Source organism: Tursiops truncatus, chromosome 13 (assembly GCF_011762595.2).
Source record: "Tursiops truncatus isolate mTurTru1 chromosome 13, mTurTru1.mat.Y, whole genome shotgun sequence".
Taxonomy (NCBI): Eukaryota; Metazoa; Chordata; class Mammalia; order Artiodactyla; family Delphinidae; genus Tursiops; species Tursiops truncatus.
In genome coordinates, this window is record NC_047046.1 from 85,096,658 (window position 1) to 85,119,537 (window position 22,880).

General features: G+C 45.0%; 1 long non-coding RNA gene across 2 annotated transcripts; it reads left to right on the forward strand.

The window, feature by feature from the left end:
* Positions 1 to 319: 319 nt before the first annotated feature.
* Positions 320 to 18,258, forward strand: LOC141276275 (uncharacterized). 2 transcript variants are annotated; one of them, XR_012325547.1, is made up of 4 exons: positions 320 to 2,603; positions 3,267 to 3,397; positions 4,306 to 4,586; positions 18,144 to 18,258. It is a non-coding gene; the product is annotated as an uncharacterized lncRNA (long non-coding RNA). The 2 variants fall into 2 exon arrangements; XR_012325548.1 differs by having other exon boundaries at positions 322 to 2,603; positions 4,381 to 4,586.
* Positions 18,259 to 22,880: the final 4,622 nt, after the last annotated feature.

Sequence of the window (22,880 nt, forward strand, 5' to 3'; positions counted from 1 at the left end):
CATCAAACACCCGGCCTCACCCCTCCTGCTGCCATGTGTCTCGACGCGTGTGCATGAGGCTAGCAGGCAGCTGCCCACCTGAATAAACGGGCCCTGGGCGGGCAGAGGGATGCAGGACAGCCGGAGGGATGCAGGGCGGCCAGTCGGACGCCGAGCAGCTGGCAGGATGCAGGGCAGCCCGGCAGAAGCGGCTTAGAACACATCAAACCAGAACACACAACAGAGCAGAACACGCTTGCCACCTGCCAAGTCTCACAGAGTTTTTGGGAAAGAAAACGGGCCCGGAGTGGCCAGAGTTTCTGGGGAGGAAGCCCATGGGTAGCTCCCCGCCAGGCCTTGGTGGGGCCAGTGGAGAGGCCGGAGGCCCCTTTGGAGGAGAGATCCATTCTGCCCCAGCGGGTGGTGACCCGGCCTTTGGAGCTGTCCGGCTTAAGAGGTCTGAATGTCAGTGTGCTGAGAGATTAAATGACTTTTCCCTCTCTTCGAAAAGGCAGGTGTTAAAACGGAACAGTTATTCCGAGACGGCCTCGGTGTCCCCTCCACACGGAGGCCGTGGCTTCCCCTCCAGCGGGGAGCCCAGCTCTGCTCTGCTGCCTGACTCTGCTTCCTCGCTCTCCAGAAAGCCAGTGGTTCCCATGATCTCTCTGCCTCAGTCCTGCACTCAGGCACACGAGTGGCCAGGGGTGTCGTTAGTGGGCGTTGGGGGCCCCCAACCTCTAGTCCCTAAAGACCTGCTCCAAAGCCTGGTTTTGCGTGGCCTCCTGGAGTCGGAAACACTAAAGGTGGGTAGTTAGAGCTCGTGCTAAGAAATGCTTTCCTTCAGCGGTAAAGAGAACAAAGGAGGCTCTTTCAGGCTTCAAGCCTGCCAGAGGGGAGGGCAAGAGAGGGGAGAGGCCACAGCTCCAGGGAACCCGGGAGGCTGGGGTCAAGGCCTCAGCGGCTGGCGGGGCTGCTCGGGCCCTGTCTCCAGAGAGCCTCCAGGTGGAGGTGGGAGAGGGGTCACGGGTGTGGAGGCCAGGCCGGGGCTACACCTGCAGCAGTTCTGGGGGTGGAGGAACTGTCCTGAGAGCCCCAGGGCCCAGCCTGAGAGGCCTCAGCCCCGGAAGCACAGGGCCCGCAGGAGAACTCCGTGTCCGGTTCCTTATGGCTTCTAGGAAATGACAGTTTTGAATGAAAAGAAAACCATCACTTCGAAGCTTCTTGCTGAGCATTATTCATACGTGTATTGATCATGTCGATCTCTGACAGGCATCTAACAGTGCCTGGATTCTGGACTCTAGAGCCGTTTCTCAATTTATTCCCTTCGTACATATGAGTATATTTCCATCCTCTGAAGGTCTCAAGTTACGATCATATTTCCTGTCACCTTATGCTTGTTTGCTCTGTTATATTGGGTATGTGGGGGACTCAGTTTGTCCCGAGAATGGATAAAAGTCGTGGTATCATTGGACTCTATCTCAGGACTTAAAATAGATTCTTTTGATATAGATATAAGATATGGTTTCATATTTCTAGACTCATGCGTCACACACCAGTTCAAACAATTATAAACTTCATTAACTAGAATAGTGCTGTTTTCAAAATAGTCATTTGTTTGGGGTTGAATTCTGTCCCCCTAGAAAAGATGTGCCGAAATCCCAGTCTCTGGCACCTGTGAAGGTGGCCTTCTTAGGAAACGGGTTATTGTAGGTGTTGTTAGTTAAGATGAGGCTGTACTGGAGTAGGGTGGCCCTAATCCAATCGGACTGGTGTCCTTATAAGAAGCGGAGAGAGATACTGAGACAGACACAGGAAGAGGAAGCCCACGTGATGACGGAGGCGGAGATGGGAGTGATGCAGCCACAAGCCAAAGACTGCAGGACAAACGGCAGCTGCTAGAAGAGGCTAGAAGGATCCCCCTATAGCTTTCAGAGGGAGCACGTCCCTGCTGACAACTTGATTTCAGCCTCTGGCCTCCAGAACTACGAGAGAAAAAAATTCCTCTTGCTTTAAGCTACCCGGTTTGTGGTACTTTCTGACAGAAGCCACAGGCAACCATACACACCTCTAAGAAAGGGATAGGATTACCTCACTTTTCCCAGACTTATCTGATCAGAGAGCATCTTTGTCTTCGATGGTGTATCCTGAGAGCACTTGGCCAGCCCAGTGTGGCCATCCCTGCCTGCTGGGATGGTCTTTTTTCCTCGTTTGATTCCTGCATCCCTTAAGAGCAGGGTGGTACCCAGGGTAACGGCCCCCCAAGGATGTCCATGCTGAATCCTGGAACCTGTGACTATGTAAGTTATGTAGCAAAGGGCACTTAAGGTGGCAGGTGGAACTAAGGCTGCTGATCTGCTGACTTCACAATAGGGAGATTGTCCACGTGGGCCTAGGGCAGTCATGAGGGTTCTTAAAAGTGAGAGAAAGAGTCAGAGAGAGACAGAAAGATGGCAGCAGGGGACGGGCTCAGCCCACGATGCTGGCTTTGAGGGTGAAGGAAGGAGCCACAAGCCAAGGAACATGGGTACCGTCTAGAAGTGTGAAAAGGCAAGGACATGGGTCGTTCCCAAGAGCCCCTGGAAAGGAATGCTGCCCTGCTGACACCTTGATTTTGGCCCAGTGAGGTAGGTTCATGTTGTGCTTCTGACGTGTAGTGCAGTAAGACGACACGTTTGTGCTGTTTTGAACCACTGAGTTTGTGGTAATTTGTCATATCAGCAATAGAAAACGAACACAAGCTGCTAGTCAAAGAGTTGTTGTTCTTTAGAAAATTTGTCTTTCGATCTGGAAAGTCAAATTTAAGATTTTTTAGAATCTGTTCCAGAATATTCTTTATATCTGCGTGAATTTGTCTCATCTTAGACTCAAGAAAAGACCATCTACGTGAGTGTTTGTAACAAGACAAGCACAGTATGGTGTAAAACCATTTTTCCCCTGGTGGTTTTGCCCTTTTCCTGGAAAAGATTTCATAGACTAGCAAAGTGCCGCTGTGGTTCTGTTTCAGATCAGCTTTCATGTTCATGTTGCTATTTTCAGGAGCTTGAGATCATTTAAATCATTTAATGTGATTGGAAGTGTAACGATGAAAACCTGGTGTAGCCTCCTTCTAATTTGTCATAAATTTCCTGCATTATCAGGTTAGAACATCAGCTCTGTTTCTTCCCTGTTTCCCAGTTCCCTTGTCTCTGCTCCCGGTTCTGTTATTTGAGCTTCTGGGTTTCCAGGTGTCTGTGAACTTCAGCGTTTCTCTCTACCCATGATAGGACCCATGTGCTTCTTTTCAACAGTCACCGTGTATGGATGTGATACACGGTCAGGATCCCACCTTACCAGGAGGCCCGGATGCACCCTCAAGTCATTGAAATGTATCTTACAGAGCTGAGTTTGACAGGCCAAATAAAGATGTTAGATTTTTCAGGTAAGTGTTGGAAAGCTGTAATAACTATTTCTCATCTTCCTGCATGCAGAAGCAGGTCCCTTTGCCCTAAATGCAAAAAGAATTTCTCAGAAAAGTGAAGGGAGTGAGAAAGATGCTGTGAATTGAGATGCTTCTTAATCTTTTTCTCTCCCGCCCGCCCTCCCTCCTTCCTTCCTTCCTTCCTTCCTTCCTTCCTTCCTTCCTCTCTCTTTCATTTTTATGCACTGAGATACTCCTCATGGCACCAGAGAGGAGTAACTGCTTGGGGTCTGCAGGCCAAGTCCACAGCAGCCCAGCTCCCGAAAATGAGGATTTCCGTTCTCACAAAATTCACGAGGCTTTGGCATCAGAGGTCCAATGTATTTTAACAGGAAAGTAAAGATTCAGAGACTCATCAGCGAAGTTGCTTGTCCCCTGGCCCATTGCCATGCTGCTCTTGGTCTTGGCTTTCCTGCCTGGTGTGAAGCTCCCCACAGGGCAGCGTGTTTCCAGATAGACTGTCAGCAAGGGGCCCAACAGGCATGCGGTCGAGGGCACTGAGAAAAGATTGGGGAAACAGACACATGCACGCACGTGAACACACAACATACAACACATGCACGCCCCATACACGCAGACACACACACACATGCATACTTGTATAACTGCTTGCACACGTGTGCACATATACAGCACACACGATGCGTACACGCACGCATACGCACAACACACACACACTTGGCTCCGCTGGATGGAAGGGTAGCTACACTGAGTAACTGAGAGCTGAAGCATAACACATTCCACAGATGAGAAGCACAGTGGTTCCCCCCTTACCTGCAGGTTTGCTTTCTGCAGTTTCAGGTACCCGAGGTTAACCTTGGTCTGAACATTTGAAATGGAAATACATAATGATCAGTTTTAAATTGCAGAAATAAACAATTCATCAGTTTAAAACTGCAGGCCACTCTGAGGAGTGCGGTGAAGTCTCTCTTTGCCCCGCCCAGCATCCCCAAGCACTGCCCTGGTCTGCGCCTGACCTTCACCCATCAGCATCATCACGGCTCAATGATCCAGGGTCACCCGAAGTAGATCCTCCTGCTGAACTACCATCGGAAGGTCAACGGCAGCTTAACGCTAGATCACAATGTCTACGTCATCCACCACACCTCATCACAGAAGCGCTATGTCGTTTCACGCCAGCGCACGGAAGGTGAGTACAGCACCATCAGATATTTTGACAGAGAGAGAGAGAGACAGACCACATAACTTTTATTACAGAATATTGTTATCACTGTTTTATTATTAGTTATTGGTGTTCATCTCTTACTGCGCCTAATGTATAAATTAAACTTTGTCATAGGTCTGCATGTATAGGAAAAAACAGAGTATCTATAGGGTTTGGTACCCCACCATGTTTCAGGCATCCATCGGGGGTCTTGGAATGTTCCTCCGTGGATAAGGGGATCACTGTAGAGTGAACGCAGCTCTCTCCCCAGGGGAATCAGGCAGGTCAGGTGTATAAGACATGTTGACTTAGCAGCCTCATCTGTGACCTTGCTCCTGGCTTCCCCACCCCCATGGTAGATGTGTGGAGACATCCCTCGGGGAAGCCTGGTATCTGAGGGCAGGGGACCATCTCTCCCCGGCCAGGAGGCTCCGTGGCTGCTGGATTAGCCAATGATTTTGGGGTCTGCAGGGTGACACATTAGGAGGGGTGTGCTCAAAGGTTATTCAAACATTTCAAATAAAGCATATTTGAGCATGGGAAGGCCAAGGAGTGTTAATCAAATGTCAGCACCAAGACACTGTGTGGGCTATTTCTGGAGTGTTTGCAGAGTGGGCCTGGCTGGGGCTCTGCAGGACGCATGTGTCCCCGAGGGAGGACACAGGCAGAGCCCTGCGCCCATGGCCCGAGCACGCGGGGCCCCCGGATGTGGTGCAGGGACGGGATACTCTGAAACAGACACAGAGGACACGCACATGTGTGGACCACCAAGGCCGGGGTCTGTTCCAGTCTGCCCTTCTTGGGAAGTTCGATTAGAAGGAAATATTCTGCATAAGAATGATGGGCACAGAGAAATGACTGACGTGATCACATGCCGGTGATGGGCACCAATCGTGGAAAAGAAACATCCTCCTACAGCCTTCACGTCACAGACCTCGGCCCCAGAAGCGCCTTCCCTGCCACATCCGTCCTGCGTCCTTCCACATCTCCCTCCCAGCCTCCTTCCCAGGAAACCGAGCCCGAGATGCCACTCTCTCCCCAGCTCTGATCAAAACAGCTCTGATCAAAACCGCAGCCCCAGTCACAAACTCAAGAGTCTTTTGACAGCAGCAATTAAGCAACTTAATTAATGAGTGAATAAAAATGATAATATTTACTGAATGGAGCATCCTGTTTTGCTTTTTTATTCAAACTCTGCACCTGAAGAATGCCACCCAGGAAGCTCCCGGCGCCCCTGTTGCTGTGCAGGCTTACAGCTCTGTCTCCCTCTGTCTCTGTCTCTGTCTCTCTTTCTCTCTCTCTCTCCCTCTTCTCTATCTCCTGCCTCCTTTTGTTTGAGCCCCATCCACACCCCAAGGGAACAGACCCAGTAGAAGATGATCATTCCCGTTTCCTGTTTCCAAGGGGAGTAAACTCCTATCTAGGTCAGAGTCTCTATTCACCCCTAAAAAACCTCATTCAAACATGAAGGACAATTTCATGATACTTTCCTGAGGCTGAACTTTACATCAAAGTGGTGACTAATTACCGATAAGGGCGTAATAGAACACTAAAGCATTTTGTAATTAACCAGCTTGGGAAGACATCCTCCATCTCCCCATGAGTGACATGCGCACAAGCACTCGCGCGCGCACAGACACACACAGAGAACTTTTGGAAAAATTCTTTATTTGGCTATTAATCTCAGCAGTGCCCTCAATGTATTACATCCTTTAAAAGCCACATATATTTTCCTCAATGAAATATATAATCCATCTCGAGGGTAAGGAAAGCCCCATACATAATTACTTCATCGTGACAGACAGTGAGCTTTTTAGCTATTATTTTTGACGGTGCTGTCATGGATGCCAGGTGTATACAGCGGTGGGAACCAGCCAGCGCTGGGAAACCCACCTGGAGAGCAGGTTCCTTTCTTCTCTCAGAAAAGGTTCCCCGAGTTTGACAGGTCCACCATTCTGGTTAAGCTTAATTAGTCAAGAGAGAAAAATAACTGACTTCAGAGCGTTAGGTTTGGGGCTCCCCCTCTTCTTCCCCTTTCCACTCAAAATGTGACATTCTTTGGAGAAGACGCAGCTCCAAGTGGGATGTGCGCTTCGCGTTTTTCGACCCTCTCGCCAATTCCCCCACGGGACGCGCTTTTCCTGAGACCCGTCTTGTGTCTCCCTGGCCGCCTAGAATGTTCCAGCTTGTCCGTGAAGCCTCTACCTGAGCAGAACTGATGTGTTGGCTCTGAGAGAAAAACGGATTTATTTCAGGAGGAAACTGGCTAAAACGGCAGCCACCAGGATTTGAGTTGGCTGGAAGAGGACGCCGTCCCAGTAGTGGGGTCACACGGCCCCCATTTCTCTGTCTCTCTGTGTCCACTCTGTTGCCTGTGCCCTTCCACACCATTGCTGACCGTGGCCATGGAACTTGTCCTGGCCGATGGGACAGAGTCCACACAAGCTGAGCTGAAAAACGTGCTTTCGTGTTTCCACTTTCTTTCTTGGCCACTTGCTCCTCTCACGAGGACACCGGCTTGTTGGAGGGTGTGGGACATACAAAGGGGCTAAGCTGCCCAGCCAAGGCCATGCCCACTGGCCAGTCCCCAGCGAGCCATCCGCTGGGGGCAGGTGAGTGAGTCCAAGCAGGGTCAACAAAATGGCGCGGTTGAGTCATAAACTTGTGACAAACGATAGGTTAGAATTTAAACATGAAGCCTCTGAGTTTAGGGGTGTCTTCTGATGCCCTAGTGGCTTGCTGGTGCCCAGGGCTCTTCAACACAAAGGTTTACACCTCCCATCAGATGGTAACCACTGCTAGGGCTCTCTCTCTCTCCCTGTGGCCCAGCAGATGGTTGACACCTACTCACCAGCAGGTGTTCGCTGTGTGAAGGACAATTATGGAAATTGCAGGATGGGGAGGTGAGGGGCCAGGCTCGCAGGGAGGGGTGAGGAGGGGCAGAGAGGTGCAGGCTCTCCCTGGAGACCACTGCAGACGTTTCTCTGTGGCTATAAAGTGTAGTCACTGTTCAACTAACCAAACCTCCTGCATCTGTTTCTACTCAACTAGTTAAACTTGACAAGAAGACAGGATGAGTCCCGGTGGGGAATCCGTCGTGGTGAGCACTAAAGAGAGAAGGGCGCCAGGCGAGACCCGGCGGGTGGAAGGCCGCTGGTCTCTCTGTAGAGTCTATGGGGGGCAAAAGACTGGAGGGGGCAGAGAGCTGTTTAGGGTCTGGTCCCCGCCCGTCCCCAACCCCAGGGAGATGGACCAGCATCGTGACTAAGAGCTTCGGTTTAAAATCAGACCCCCCCCAAAATAAAATAAAATAAAATCAGACCCACCTTAATTCACATTCTGCCTTTGTCAGCTCAGTGGCTGTCCGAGCTCTGCCCCCTTGCCTGTCAGAGGGTCCCTGTAAGGACTAAACTGGGGAACAGCGTGGCTGGTCACACACCACCCCTCGGCACAGCAGCCAGGCACCGTTTTCATTATTGACGTTGTGCCTGCGTCCAGAGAAACTCCTGGGTTCTGGGGTGGGTTAGGGGTCCCAGCCAGGAAAGAAAGATGCATCTCAGGGGCACATTCATGCTTACAGAAGAGCTCGAAAAGGGACGGTTTGAATTGTTGAGAGATCACTGCAGGGTCAAGACCCCCGTGGGTTTCCTTGCTGCCATTACCTGGGCTGTCACCACTGAATCAGGCGATCCTAATAGGAAAGCCTTCAGCGCCTTCAGTTAGTGAGTTTATAAATCACGAGATTTTAAAAGGAAAAAGTGACAAGAAGCAGAGTGGGTGCTGACGATTCTGGAAGGGCAGCCTGGGGTATCGACAGAGCCCTGACAGTAGAGTTCCCGGGCCTTGGAGTCCCGGCCGGTTACCACTGGATACTGTCCTCGGACAAAACACCCAGCTTCTGTGAGGTCACAGTCCCTCACCTGAACCTGGGAATAATTACAATCGCTTCTCTGTCTGTCTGTCTCTGGAGTAAGGTGAGCAGCACATATGGCACTGCTCATAAAGATGGTTTGAAATCTGTTCGCCGCTGAGCTAATGTGTGGAACCAATAATAATAAGGCGTTAGCAACCCCCACTTGCTGAGTGTTTACTTCCTGCCGGTCACTGTCTCTCCACGGTGTGTCATCTCCCTCGGTCTTCACAACCATCCTGTACAATGTGTTCACTTATCATACCAATGTTTCAGTGACTTTTAATGTCGTGATGTTATCCATCATGTGTTGCATTCCATGCCACTGTGTTTGGCTGTCCACGCTCCCAAACACTGGGTCATAAGGACGTTAATCCTGTGACTTGGGCTCTCAAAAGCTTGGGTTGCTACGTGTCGTGTCTGGGATCAGCTCAGGGCGATGGGCCTTTGCCGAGATTGAAGGGTGCCCACTGGCTGCAAAACTGGTGATGGGATGGTTGGGCATGACCACCCCCCCGCCCCGCCACACACACCCAACATAAAGCACACTGGCGTAATGAAATCCTGATAGACGGTTCCCTCCTGCAGGTGGAGCACATGTTACAAGAAGGGGCCAATCCACACCAGCCACTTGGATTTGGTGAGGCCGTAGGCAGACGTCCAGAACTTTCCACCAGCTCAGGGGCTGGGCCTCCTTGTCTCTGTGTAGAGTTAGCCTTGCTGGGTCGTGCAGACAGGACTCAAGACTATTTCCTTCTCTTCTGAATGTCCCTTTGATTGCTCTTTGTCATTGTTGCCACCTCAACTGTCGTTTGAGCTGAACATCAACTAGAGACCTGCGTGATCCACGCCACATTCTTTTCCCCTGCTGTGATTACACGCAGGTCAGGATTTCCCCCTCTTGTTTCCCTGCTGCTATAAACCTCTTCTTTGGTCCATCCTAAACACCACAGCTGGACCTCTGACGCTGTTTCAGCTGTGGGACACACTGCTCGTACACCCTGGGCAGTACCGGTTCTGTCACTGCTGGCAGCCCCACGTCCCAGGTCCAGACTCGTCCACACAAGCTTGGATCTCCTCCATGACACCCCTGTCCCGACGTGGACACTGAGACACATGCACACGTGCCACCCCAGGTGCTCAGCGGCAGGCTTCGGGGGGTCCCAGGCTGAGCCCCTGCTTGGCACCCTCACCTAGTCTGTGCTTCAAGTTACACAGGAAATGGGAGAATTCAATACAGTTCTCAACTCCCAGCCACCTGCTAGCTAATGAGTGACATCATTTAACACTGTTTTGAAAAGAGAGATTTAAAGTTGTTTTGAAAACTGAAGGAAAAATACAAATGTTTCAGTGTTAAACATTTTGTCCAAACACTAAAATGTTAATGTCTGTTTATTATGACAGTTCTACAGGAACCGAGCTCAGAATGCCTAGGGCTGTCAATGAAAATCTGAGCACTGAGTTTGGTAAACATTATGGCAGTAGGGACGCAGCTGAAAAATCAAATTTAAAGAAAAGAAATGAGAGGTGTTCGAGTTTCTTCAGATTTCCCCAAATTCACTCAACATTTCACTTTCTTTTTTAGTCTTTTAACTAAAAAATTTTAAAAGGCCTCAAATTCTCTCCGTATCCTATAATTGTTATTTATTGTTTTCTCTGATTATAAAATGTATGCTTTCAGGAGGAAATTTGGAAAATACAGAGTTGTGAAGAGTTAAAGAAAAATCACCCCAAATACCAAACCTTAGGAACAATTGTATACCTATCCATATTATTTTGAAGCATACGTGTTATATTCCAAATGCTCAGAAACAAAATTTGGACAGCACTTTAAACAGAAAGTTGTATCCTGATTTTGTCTCTTAATATTATAGTTTTCAAAATAGGGGTTTTATTACGTTTATTTTTCTTTATTACACAAGCTTATAGATTCTTTATAAGAAAAACAAAAATACAGAAAATAAAGGTAAGGAAATAAAAATCAGTAAAACTTCCTTCACTTAGAAATGACTACTGTTATCTATTCGGTTTTTTTGTTTCTATTTTTATACACTTTGAGTAAAAATAGTATTATCTATGTGTGTAAGTATATGTATATAAATATCATCATATATTTATATAAATTATATATGATAATATATCTTATACAAGATTATTTAGTTTATATATTATAATTATATATAAAATATATTTATGTAAGTTTATGTGATTATATATAATGAATATAAATATGTACACATATACACTATATACATAATTTACATAATGATTTAATTTTACAATAAATAATATTATATAACTATAGTGAATAATATTCCACATGATCATTTTTATTAGCTGCATGGTGTTCTACTGTTAAGTAACCTAACAAATCATCTATTATCAGACAGTTAGATTGTCATTAGTCTTCTATGATTTTTTTTTTTTTTTTTTTTTTTTTTTTTTTTTGCGGTACGCGGGCCTCTCACTGTTGTGGCCTCTCCCGTTGCGGAGCACGGGCTCCGGATGCGCAGGCTCAGCGGCCATGGCTCACGGGCCCAGCCGCTCCGCGGCATGTGGGATCTTCCCGGACCGGGACACGAACCCGTGTCCCCTGCATCGGCAGGCGGACTCTCAACCACTGCGCCACCAGGGAAGCCCCTTCTATGGTTTTTAATGAAGCTACAAACATAACTTGTGGCTAAATGCCCATGGAGACGCCCTAATAATTCGTTTCTGAAATAATGCATAGAAGTAGAATTTTAGGATCAAAGAATGAAAACATGATTTTGCTATGTTCAGCTGATATTCCGTTATATGGCTCTACCATAATTTACTTAATAATTTTCCCATCTTTTGACATTTCATACATGACAATGAACGTCCCTGAAATTTTTGTACTGATTATAGGTTGTTAGGATGGCTTTCTTGAAGAGGATATAGGGTCAAAGGACATGAAGTAATTAAAGGTTAAAATGGAAATTGCCGGATTGCTTATCTCTAGAATCGGGGTCTGAAGAAATAGAAATACACTATTTTGGTATTTTTCCTTTTTTTTTTCTGTCTTAGTGAGACATACTAGCTACCAAAGTAACCTAATACGAATCCTAATAATTGTATGGGATGGAATGAGTGGTTTGGAAAGTACATGATAAAACAGTGTGCGTGTGCGCTGGTGATATGAAGTCTTGCTAGAAGGGAGAAGAGAAATAAACATGGGAGTACAATGGAAGAGGGTGAGGTGATAAGAGTATCCTTGTACACAGACACTCCAGTTGGTTATAATGGGGATCGACCTGTATTTGGACTGCAGACCACTGGGACTAGCATCTTTAGATGATACTCCCTGGGAACCACACACAAACTGACGTGAGCAATTTCACATGAAAATTTGGGTGCAAAAGAAGCAGAAGCAGAATGAAAGTTTCTGTCTTGGCACAGAGTATCTGAACTGTTAGTAACGGAGCTTAGGAACCTTGTTTACTTCCGGAATTTAGATCATCCACTTACATAGCTTACTTGGATTGAGAGTGTGAACAGTCAGAGGAACGATCTAGAGATTCTGCATGATAGTCAAGTTATCAGTAGTAAAAGTTTAGAATTTTAATGAAAGAAAAGGTCTCACAAGAGGTAACAGGCTAATGAAAACCAAACTGATAATCCCGTAATGCAGAATTTTCTTCTTCTCGCCCCAGAGACAGCTTCCTCAACACCGGTCAGCCAATTGCAGGAACAATGCACGTGGCGGGCACTGTTCTAGGACGTGGGCTAGATTTTGGAAATACTGAGAATGGAAGGCGAGGTGCCCTCGTGCTCACGGTTTAGTAGGCAGATGGACGTGTACACTGATGACTGCGTTACCATATAGCAGGTGTAGTGGGGGCTATACATAGGTTTTTATTTCCTTTTTTTTTTGCGGTACGCGGGCCTCTCACTGCTGCGGCCCCTCCCGCTGCGGAGCACAGGCTCCGGACGCGCAGGCTCAGCGGCCATGGCTCACGGGCCCAGCCGCTCTGCGGCATGTGGGATCCTCCCGGACCGGGGCACGAACCCGTGTCCCCTGCATCGGCAGGCGGACTCTCAACCACTGCGCCACCAGGGAAGCCCTAGTTCCCTTTTTTATGTCATTCCCTCACAGTAACCATGACACCTGGAAAAATCTTATGCAAACAATACAGCTCGTTGAAGGCATTTGGAATTTGCCAAGGTTCCTTCTGTGGGCTGTGTCTGAGGAGACATTACAGCCCTGCAACCCCAGCAAGGACCTATACCATGGCTTTCAGAAGAAAGTGCGTAGGGAAAATGAGAGAACTCAGGAGGTTGGCATAGACTTTCAGACTCTGCAAGGGAAAGAACAGACACTGTCCTTGCCTCTCTCTACGGCGTGGGTCGGGTGGGGCTGGCGGTCATGGTACAAGGCAAAGGAGCTCCGTCCTTCGCCCAGGTGGCCTCACCATGGCAGAAACGTCCCATCCTGCCCTTGTCATCACACGTCACCGTCCACAATTGCTCATCATCTCTACACAGACAGCCCTGGAGGAGATCAGCAATGGCCATTGCAATTCAGCAGATACACTTCATCAATTTTTATTACGTTCCCCCCGAAAATGAGCGGTCAGAAAACATAAAACATCTGCCACCCCGATCAGTTACATTTTTCATACAATAAATCATCAGCAGCGTCCAAAACCATGGCTTGAATCACGGGAGCACGTTAGGTCGTGAAGAAGGAACGCCATCCATCGTGAGATAGCTGCTTGGATCCCAGCCCTTCTTCAGGGTGTGGGAAGCAGGGCAAAAGGACTGGGGTGCACCCAGCAACTTATAGGTGCGGTGGAGAGCAGTTTGGCCTAGTCCCCTTAGCTGTGAGTTCCCGGGTCTTATCTAGAAACTGCTAACTGATCTCTCTACTATAGTGTGTCCATAGTTAAACAGGAGCTTGTTTAAGTGAAGGAATATTTGGCCAATTATGACTAGGAAAACCAGGCATTTATCACTCAAGTGGCTTGTTTATTTACCCTGCAGGTAGTATAAAGAGGCAGCTTCATTTTCAAAAATCAATTTTTATTAACATTATATTCATAAAACTCCCATTTGCCTCTAAGCATTTTCCACGTCGTAAAGCATGAGGTGGGAGCATTCCATAGAGATGGGCCTCCTTGGCAAAGCTTGGCAGGCACAGGCCCTCCTGCTAAGGAGAAATAGCGGCTCAGCGAAGGTGTCCTGAATTACCCAGGCCACAGCCACAAAACAACCTGTAATGGACCCCCAGGAAGCAGATGAAATGTCCTAAGGGAAGGTCTATACAGCTGCCTGATATGTTACCAAACCCTTTTTTTTTTTCCAATTCATTTGTGAGGTTTTCTTTCTCTGTCTCTTTTGCAAACGTCTGCACCGCTATAGAATGAGAACAGCGATTGGGAGTAATCCCACTTCCTTTAGTAGAGAAACCTCTTTTTCTGGATTTAGTGGAGCTGCTCCCTGATATGCAACGTCAGTGACATTGTGTCCAATAAAGAAAATGCCCGTCGAGCAAAGGGCTCAGAGGTTGATTCAGAGGTGCGTGTGGTGGGAAGCCACTGGTTCTGTGATTCCTGTCATTACATATGACAGGAAAAACGAATGACTGTTACCTTTTTAAAAGTCAGAGAGACATTGGGGTATTAATTCTAGGTCTTTATGGTTCAGGACACTGGGGCCCACAGAGGTCAAATGACCCGCTCAGTCACCAGTGCTCTGTCTTCACAAGCTGGGTCTCCTGAGAGCTGGTCGAGCACTTACCTGCTCATATTCTCTTCTGGGTTTATCGAGCATGGCTGTAGACTCTTCTGACCCAAATGTGTGCCTTTAAGACAAAGTATTCACTTGTGTGGTACAGAGTTGAACTGGGAAATATAAAAAGGATGGTGTAAGATATGGTCCACCTCTCAATAAGACAAGCCCCAAACCCGAGTGCCTGTGGAACAGTATGTGAGCGTGTGATGGGAAGAGTGAAATGGAAAGTGAGATAAGATTGGTAAGTGTTATTTTGAGTTTCAAGGCTCCTTCTCTCCCTGCCTAAGGTGCCCCTTTGGCCTTGATTCAACACGAGGATGCCACAAGCATCCTTCACTGTCTCTTTGACCACTTTGGACCACACATTCCAAAATTTAACAGACAATTCTCTTCCTGTCTCCCCAAATTCTGACTCTATTTAAAGATTCTGGTTGGTGTTTCTTCCTCTCCAGGGCATGTCTCCTTTGACATGGTCTCAGGACACCCACAGGTGTACAGGCCTGTCTCAGGCTCTGACAAGGTGTGCCTGGGACCCACTTATAAACATACTGGACCCAACCCCTTCCCACAGGGTGTACTTGGAACTCAGAGCTGATTTTGACATGGTCTTTTACAAGTTGCTTTTGTATCTCCCCCTAAAGGGAACTGAGATGCCTAGTAATTTCAAACAATACGAATGACTTAATATACCTGTAAACTTGATAAAATCATTAGAAGACATCATTCAAAGTTAATGGACATTTAAGAAAGTCTCTAGTAGAGGTCATTCTTTTCGTAGGCATTTTTCAAAAATAAAATCTTAAAGTTTACTGAACAATTTTTTTTTTTTTTTGCTCTATTCTATTTTGAGTGAGGATGTCCTGGCGGCCTAACATTCTCTTCACAGATTCAATTGGATATGGTTCTCCAGTGTGTCTTGGCTCTAATTATAGTAGAATGTGCCTGCGAGGTGTCCAACAGCTGCCACGTCCTTGTGAAAGGTATAGCTGCTTTTGAAAGTTAGTCTGGGGCTAGATCTCCTCAGCAAAAGTGAACTAGAAGTTGCCACATTTGTCTAGATAATTAAGAATGCGAGGTGGTAAAAGTGGGTCTGAATTTCAGATGGACACTTTCTTTCCTGCTTGGATGTAATTGAAAAAAAATGCAATTGGTTTGACATTAGCATATTTCCACCTCCCAGAAAAAAAAATGTTTTTCATTGTAACCATATCTGACAGGTCTAGAATTCTCTAGAAGACTGAGGGTCCTATTTGCCTAACAGGGAAATATTCAACACACCTGTAGAATTTAATATTGAAGGTGGATAATATTTTTCTTCCCATTGAGTTTGGTAGATGTTTCTGACAGTGTGGGATTATGAATCTTGATTTTTCTCATAATTTTCTAAAATCATAAGAAAAGAAAAAACCAAAGAAAATTTTTTGGACAAATTTTTCCGTATTTTTCATCTTCTCCCAAAGCATCATTTTTGGGAAATCCTGAAGAAAATTTATTTAACTTTAATAGTATAAGAGGCTAAACTGTTATAACTCTCTAAGCAAATTAGATATATTTTGGCTAAATGAAAAACATTAATATTTCGACTTTTTCTGGTCTCGACTTTAATAAAAAAGGTCTTCTGAGAAATTTGAAGGAAAAAATAATAAAGAAGATGAATGACAGGTGCACAGTGGGACTGGTCCCGCCATGGGGACTAGTGACCCTTCTTTTCCTCACCCGTAAACACAGAGCATCCAGTTGGAGAGGTAGTTCTGAGATTGTTGCTTTGTTTATAGTTTATAAAAACAAACAAAGCCACCAAAACACATTCACTCACGAGCACTCAGCCAGTGCCACATCACCTTCACATCAAAAAAGGATGTTCCCCAAGTGCCTCTGAGAAACTCTTCCGTAGTGGGAAGTGGTCTGGGAGCCCTGTCGCCCTGTAAGTAAGCTCATCTGAGGACCGAGAGCTGGATCAGAAAAGAGCAAGACAAACATTTAGGTGGTTATTTGAACACATTTTAAAAACCCATTATGCGATTAATTGTTGACAAATGCCCATAGTAAAATGGAAAAAGAAGAAAAATGAATGAATCAGGTGAGATTTACTTATATTTTAATATCAGTAATAATTTGCATTATGTTTGATGAGTAAACTTATCAGTACAGATGCTCCTAATTCCATAGCCCACCGAGCCTTCGTAAAGGACAGGTAAGAACAACAGGGGCCCCATAGGTTCATGGAGTACTCCCTGTGTCAGGCTCAGCTGTGCTAACGCGTAAATGTTGTTACATTTAACCTCCTCTGAAGCTTGGCTTGACTATCAGATCAGGAAACAGGTGTCAAAGACTTAAAGAACCTATGAATGGGGTCATCGGGGCACATCACTCTTCTGTTTACAACCTACGATGGAGTTCTAATGGCTTCAAGTAAAACATAACTATGTGAACATGTTATAAGCAATTTATACCTATGATGATGTCCTCTTCCATGTGTCCATGATAATGAAAAATCAAGCCTACTCGTTTGTCTTCCTACCATGTACCTCTGTGTTTATTACTTCCCAAATTCCTTGATGATTACTTTTCTTAAAACTATGAAACTGATCAAATTGGTGACCAGCTGTGTTATCCTTTGGTTAGCCTACTTTATCATGATGATAAGGATTTGGTCTGACTTTGCAAATACCCGTGCTGCCACTGCTGCCACAAACAGGGCCACTGACGTTTTGGTTCAATGACTCAGCTTCTTTCACTTTCAGAATCTTTCTCAGTCACTGTCCTAAAACTATCTTCCAACCGTGAGAGTCAGCCAGCTTTGTAACACCGTCTTACAGATCCAGTTCAACTTTTATTGGTCATAATTTGTTTCACTGAATTTATATGGCTTTCAAGCCTTCAAAGTTAGTGACGCTTTCAGCCAGGAGGCATCTGTTTACAGAGCAGAGTGGGTGGTTTTTGGAAGCCTTGCCATGTTAGAACCAGGCTGGGGAGACACATGCAAATGCTCATTGAATCCGCATTTCCTACTGAGAATGCAGTCCTTAAGACTTTGAGCCCTTTGCCAATAGGAAAAATTAACACCCCTTAACATTGAACCTGCCCCAGTACTGTGATCTCTGTCCTGATGGCTTCCAATTATTGTCAGTTTGTTTTTTCCTGACGTCATGAGCTATGTGCTTCTGACACATTCCTGCCTTGGCCAGAAAATACACTGCCCTTTCTGGTTGTTGCTTTAAACCATAATGAAGACAATAGTTGTGGATTCACGCTCAGCCATGATGTGGTGAGCTGAATTCTTCCTCTGAGCCCAACTACGTGGGGAAAAATGTTTCTCATGTTCAGGAAACAAGTTTTGTGTGTCCCCTTGGTCTCATCTCTAAATGCCCTTGAACATACCAGTTTGGACAAATAAGTCAGAAATAGACATCTTCCCTCTCCCTACCTCTGCCCCTACTTTGTCCACCTTCATGGTGCTTCCAAATATAGATTACACAAGCAAGCGTCACAAACCCAAAAAAACAAAGACAAAAAAAAAAAAAAAAAAAAGAACAGAAAACAAACCACTGCTACCCACAAAAATTAATTGTGTTTTCCATGAATGATTCCTTTAGAATTGATTAATTTTATATTCTCCAACAAATTTGTGAAGGTAATACACAAATATACAAACACACTGATATTCCTGAGTTTGAGGAAATATCATAGCTAGCTAAAGTACTGATTTAAAACTCTAAAATAATCCTGGTACCCCAAGCTGAAGGATACCTCAGTCAATGATTTGCTATATCTGTTAACATTTTGACGAGATGTGTGCATGAGTACATGATGTTTGTATTTGGAGCACTTCTCACCTACCTTTTCTCCCTCTTGGTTCCCCTGAATCCCGAGTACAGAGAAGCAGCTGGCTGCGTGCACCCATGGTCCATCTTGTTTGGAGGCCATGCTCGCTAAAGCAAGAGGAGCCAGTGTTGGTCCACCTCAGCATCTTTTGGGTCTGATGAAACAGGCTAATCGTGGATCCACAGAGAAAATGTTAATTTTGACTGGGAGCCCTGCCATTCTGTGACTTTATTAGAAATAAAGAGACGTACGGTTAGCCTGAGGATGTCTCTTTTCTTTAAGAAAACAAAAATGCCATTGATAGGATGTCTCTAAAAGGCTACTTCTTATTCACTTCATGTCCTTCCAATGTTCCTCCACTATTCCAAGTCAGGGGGAAGGAATTGGGATATGTTACTACAGGGTCGTGGGTAGGGATGATCCAGGATTTTAGAACACCTTTCACACTGCATTTATTACCAGTTATGTAAACCATTGATACTACAGAAGTCAAGCATTGATGCAAAAGATTGCACCTAGAGTCCTGCTGCCCCTACCTGCACAGGTGCCCCTGCCTGTCTTCCCTGGCCCAAGGAATCCTGTCTTCTCTAGCTGCCCCCTCCTCTACTATTCTTCTTCTCCTTCAAGCTTATCAAAAGCATTTCTACCAAGATTTTTTCTTCTAATTTTGATTTGATAAAGTCAAATACTTGCTATCATTTCGCTTGCAACATTCTTTTTCTTAGACTCTTTGCCTTTTGTATTCTTGTCGTTTTGTTGTCTGGATTGACACTTCTTATACCAGGACCCTGTTCTCATTCTACACTGGACTGGCCCTTTCAGGGGTCAAGGCTCAGTCAAACACAGCTATCTCACATGGTCGGGGTTCATTACAAGGACTCAAAGGGATAGAGTGACTGCATAATATTCTGTCCAAATCAGAGCTCTTTGAGAATGAAGAAAGGCACTCTTGACTACCTGTCATGAAGCAGATGTACTGAGACTGTCCTGGCCACACCGACACAGGTCCTTCCTCTTTCTTCCTTCCCCTCTTCAGCCTCTTTTGGGTCTGCCTCCATCTCCTTTTTTTTCCTGCCCTGCTACCTCCTACTCATAGGGGAAGTATATATAACACCTCTCTGTCTTTTGTCTATCACCTATCAATCAATCTATCTACCTGTCTATCTATCTATCCATCCATCTATCTAATCATCTATCTATCCATCTTCTAAATCACCAGTCAATAAGTTTCTTTACAAATTTTGGGTACTAGACCAATCCAATGTTGGGCTCACTTGCTAAACTTTTAGATAATTTCACAACACAATGGAGAGAAATAGGTTCTAGGTTGTTCAGGCTATGGATTAAACTGTGGAGACAGAAACACAAAATAAGGGTGGCCTAAACAACTTAGAGACGTGTTCCTCTTTCCCATAAAGGTCTAAGCTCCTTCTGGTTCACAAAGTTGTAAGGAGGTCAAGCTTCTCCTATGTCACTGCTTCCCTCTCTGGGATGTTGTTCTCTGCACATGGCTCGGGGGTGCAGGGAGAGCGGGGGTCTGAGGGTGTTCTCTTCTCTGATGTGGTCTACTACCATTCACATCCCTTCCGTACAATCGCTTCACTTCCATTCATATCCCATTGGCCAGTACATGGCCATCTAGCTTCCACTAGCTGCAAGGAAGTCTGGGGACTGTAGTTTTTCCTCTGCAAAGCCATATGTATAACTAAAAATTGGTCATTCTATTAATAAGAGAGAGCAGGAGGAAACAAGTACTTGGGGTGATCCACGGTTTCTGCCACGCTTAGCAATATGACACTGGAGGATTTACGCACATTGAAACGTAAAATTCTTGCCGCGGTTGTCTTTTAGTAATGACACTGTGCCTTTTGTAGTCTTCAATTTACTGTATCGTGATATATGTTATAGCGTCTATAAAAGCATTGTTACTTTAACTCAAAAGTTCCAATTAAGAATTATGCCAATCTCCATCTAATTGTGGAAGTATTATTTTAGTAGATTACATGAAAAGCTTACCAGATATACCATTCATTTCCTTACCTTTTTATTTAACTTAACTACAGAATCTCAAGTTTTTCAAGTCTAATACGTTTTGAAGCTCTTTTCATTTTGTACGTCCTGCATTATAATTTATAGTATAAAGCCACCTTTCTCAAAGTCTACAATTTCCTTAGTCTGAATTTTTCTTCTTTCTAACCTTTCTAAAGCTTCCTTCATATCAAGGAGATGACAAAGCTCATTATGACCATTAAGATGCAGATGCAATTAAGTTTTATTCTGCTTTATGTGATAGGTGCATGATTCCTTCTTGGAATGGGATCATTTTCTACAGGCCCACGACTTGTATACCCTCATTGATTTGCAAGGCTGTTTTAGAAAAAATATGTTCTCGACTCTGAATGAGGCACCTCTCCAACTTTGACCAAATCATTGCATTAATGTTCTTCAGATGATAACATCCCTTTAAAAAAATCCCTTGCCATTGTCCCCAGAGGAGCCCATAAAAATGCTTGTGTGCTTTGTTTGTGGCCACTTAAGTAATAGGAGAGCTCCCCCTACTGATTGGCATCGGGGAATTAAGGAGGAGGGGCCCGTCCCAGGGTCTGGGCTCCAGGTAACTTCGCGAAAGCTCACGCGCAGACCAAGAAGAAATGGCTTGTTTGACGCTGGCTTTTGAAATACTTAAAAACATCAGCATTTGTCAGGTAGAAAGATTTTCATTTCCAAGTTCTAACAGGTTATTATTATTCCAAGCAATGGAGAGTTAAAAAAGGTTGAACAACTGTAATAATGGTGGTGTCTGGATGTGGGCAGTGATTAGGTTTTACTGATTGTCTAAAACTCTCACCTAACTTTGTTTTGGATTTGTTTAAGAGATGTGTGCTAATTAGACCATGCAAATCACTTTGTTTTTCTGAAAATGAATTAAGCTTTCGGGCCTTCCCATGTTACAGGGGCAGGTCACCACCCACACGGTTCCTCTGGGTTACCTGGGAGGAGAGCCTGTCTCATGCTGAACTGTCAGAAGATTCCATCATGGGAAGAGTGGAGTTTAGTAGTGTGGCGTTTGAAAGCATGTTCAAGTTGTAAAATGTTGGATTCTATTTTTATTAAAAATCACTTAAACTTTCAACATTGTGAAAAAGATTTATTTAACATACAATTCACAAGCCCTTTTGAATGCATATTATAGGGGAAAAATACAGCAGACGATGTTTCTAAAACTTAAGTTATTGTCCTGAAGGGACGAAACAGATGAGTTAACTGTTGAAATCCTATTGTTTCATTAGACTGTCCGTAAAAACATTTAACATTTTATATTTGTAGTGTTATGAGGAAGCTATATATCCATCTCCTTCAACTATACAGATATAAATGCTCTTTATTATTTGGGAATATTGTATAGAATCTACATAAAGCTGTAGAGGCTGCCGAGAAACGTTTTATTGAAAGAACCCCGAAGTGGAGAAACTACACTCAGCAGCTGGAGAAGCATATTATGCAGTAAGCTTGATAAAAACACCACATCTGTGGGAGGGAGGGCCATTTTTTAGACAATCCTTTTTTGTATCTGAATAGGTTTTTTAAAAAACTGTTTCACTGAGATATAATTTGCGTACAATAAAATTCTCCCATTTAAAATGTACAGCTCAGTGTGTTTAGCTTATTTACAGGGCTGTGTAGCAATCACCACAACCTAATTTTTAAAAATTATTTAATTAATTCATTTATTTTTGGCTGCGTTGGGTCTTCGTTGCTGCGCGCGGGCTTTCTCTAGTTGCCGCGAGCAGGGGTTACTCTTTGTTGCGGTGCGCGGGCTTCTCATTGCGGTGGCTTCTCTTGTTGCAGGGCACGGGCTCTAGACGCATGGGCTTCAGTAGTTGTGGCACATGGGCTCAGTAGTTGTGGCTCGCGGGCTCTAGAGCACAGGCTCAGTATTTGTGGCGCACGGGCTTAGTTGCTCCGCGGCATGTGGGATCTTCCCAGACCACGGCTCGAACCCGTGTGCCCTGCATTGGCAGGCGGATTCTTAACCACTGCGCCACCAGGCAAGCCCACTACAACCGAATTTTTAGAACATCTTCCATCATCTCCAGAGGAAACCCTGTATCCATTAGGGGTCACTCCCTGTTACCTTCCAATCCCCTCAAACCCCGACCCAGCCCCAGACAGACACTGATCTACTTCTGTCTCTGTGGATTTGCCTATTCTCGATATTTCATATAAATGGAGTCATATAATATTTGATCTTTTGTGACTGGCTTCTTTCATAGCATAACGTTTGAGGTTTATTCTTGTGGTAGTATATATAGGTAGTCCATTCCTTTTCTTTTTTTGTATTGCTATTACATGGGCATACCGCAGTTCGTTTATGCCTTTAACAGTTGATGGGCATTTGGGTTGCTTCCATCATTTGGCTATGATGAATAACAGCTGTTATATACGTTCGTGTATGAGTCTTTGTATGGACACACATTCTCATTTTACAGGTAGTTACTAGGGTTAGAATTTCTGGGATACATGGTATCTTTATATTTCACATTTTGAGGTACTGCCAAACTGTTTTCCAACGTGAATATACCATTTTACATTCCCATCAGCAAAGTGCGTTTCAATTTCTCCACATCCTTGCCAACAGTTGTTATTGGCTGTTGTTTTGACTTAACCATTCTAATGGATGTGTAACGGTCTCTTATTGTGATTTTGACTTGTGTTTCCCTAATAAGTAATGACAGTGAATATGTTTTTCATGTGCCTTTTCCATCATTTGTATATCTTCTTTGGAGAAA